Below are 2,081 nucleotides of genomic sequence, written 5' to 3'. Positions count from 1 at the left end.
CTCTTCCAGAGTTCTAATAAAGTTGATTCTGACAATTTTTCCAAGTTTTTTAGTGGTTTGGGATGGATGGACACTGTAGGTATCTACTCCATGATTTGCATGGACGTCACCTTTGGTCAATATTGCCTTCCTCTTTAACAAAAATATTCCAAATGATCCAAGCCATAGTACTCCTAAGAACTTCACAAATATAATAAGCCCCAGAATTTCTTTAGGGCTTATTTCCATCCCTCTGTTTTACAGAAGCATCTAGGATGCTTAGTGTTTCTCGATTTCCATGCCAAATAATCCTACAGACCTGCATAACATTCTACGGGAAGTCAAGACAATTGGTATAACTTGAACTATATTGTAACAGAGAACAGAACTGACAGAACCCTGATATTAGGCAGTGAATGTGTACTGTTATTCTATCCAAGTGAAAATAATCTGCTTATTTCTACCTTTGCTCATTAGAAGATGATACATATCTTGTACTGAGAGGTATTTGTTCTAATAAAAATGTAACATTAAGAAAATTATGAGCTTCCTCTTTTTCCAGCTGGAACCATGGAGGGTGTCGAAGAGAAGAAAAAGAAGGCTCCTGCTGTGCCAGAAACCCTTAAGAAAAAGGAAAGAATTTCACAGAGCTGAAGATCAAGCGTCTGAGAAAGAAGTGTGCCCAAAAGATGCTTCGAAAGGTAAGGAGGAAGCTTATCTATGAAAAAGCTAAGCATTATCGTAAAGAATACAGGCAGATGTACAGAACTGAGATTCGGACGGCTGGGATGGCAAGAAAAGCTGGCAACTTCTATGTACCTGCAGAACCCAAATTGGCATTTGTCATCAGGATCAGAGGGATCAATGGTGTGAGTCCAAAGGTCCAAACGGTGTTGCAGCTTCTTCGCCTTGGCCAGATCTTCAATGAAACTTTTGTTAAGCTCAACAAGGCTTCCATTAACATGCTGAGGACTGTAGGACCGTATATGGCATGGGGGTACCCAAATCTGAAGTCAGTAAATGAGCTAATCTACAAGCGTGGTTATGGCAAAATCAATAAGAAACGAATTGCATTGACTGATAACAGTTTGATTACATGATCTCTTGGTAAATATGGCATCATCTGCATGGAGGATCTGATTCATGAGATCTATACTGTTGGAAAGCGCTTCAAAGAAGCAAATAACTTCTTGTGGCCATTCAAGTTATCATCTCCACGGGGGGTGGGGGGAATGAAGAAAAAGACAACCCACTTTGTAGAAGGTGGAGATGCCGGTAATAGGGAAGACCAAATCAATAGGCTTGTTAGAAGAATGAACTAAGGTATCTGCCCTGATTGTTTTTGTAATCTGGTCAGTTAATAAACAGTGACTGCTTTCAAATTGAAAAAAAAAAAGAAAGAAAGAAAGAAAATTATAGCTATTGCCATTAAGTTTATAATAATCTAGTTATTCTGTGGGATCCATCTCATTCTGCACAAGCCTAATAGGGAATTTAAATGAAGATACAGTAGAAATCACGACGACCCTATATCTTTCCCATCTTTGAAAAGGCCACAAATCTCTACTGTCTCCTCGGTAACAAGGTATAACTTTTGATTTACTATTTTGGTGATGGGTGGCAGGAACTAGGCTTCTTCTTGACCCTCTTTATTATAAGAACCTTCACTATATAGATTTTTAAGTACATCTGTTCAGTCTGTGCATTTTTATGTTTTTGGGACTCAGACTAAAAGGGATTTGTGGCTTGTGGTCTTTCTGGATTCATTTTAAGAAAGACTCAGGTCAAGAATTGTTTTATCACCTGACCTTTATAAGCACTTACTTTTAGTAATAAATGAATTTTGTTTCCCAGGATAGCATCTAATTTAGAGCCAGTATTAAAAACCTCTGAAAATAACTGTTTGCTTTCTCAAAAAAACTAGTCACCATAGCTGCGGACAAGCTGTGGGTGGCTTAAAGAAAGTTTCACAACATACATCTGTGGAATAAAATCAATGTCCTTACTTATGGGTACCTTTAAGTAAGGGGTTTGGGATCTGTGAAGTGGCTTAAATCTAGAACTAGATAAAGGGAACAAGTACCCCTATGGCAATTTGAGTG

General features: G+C 38.2%; 1 pseudogene; it reads left to right on the top strand.

Moving 5' to 3' along the window:
* The first annotated feature begins 549 nt into the window (after positions 1 to 549).
* Positions 550 to 1,369, top strand: LOC100952980 (annotated as a pseudogene).
* The last annotated feature ends 712 nt before the right edge of the window (positions 1,370 to 2,081 follow it).

The sequence above is a fragment of the Otolemur garnettii genome, unplaced genomic scaffold (genome assembly GCF_000181295.1).
Source record: "Otolemur garnettii isolate 467f Iridium unplaced genomic scaffold, OtoGar3 scaffold00149, whole genome shotgun sequence".
Classification (NCBI taxonomy): Eukaryota; Metazoa; Chordata; class Mammalia; order Primates; family Galagidae; genus Otolemur; species Otolemur garnettii.
Note: the sequence above shows the minus strand (reverse complement) of the source record. Positions and strands in the feature narration are given on the sequence as shown.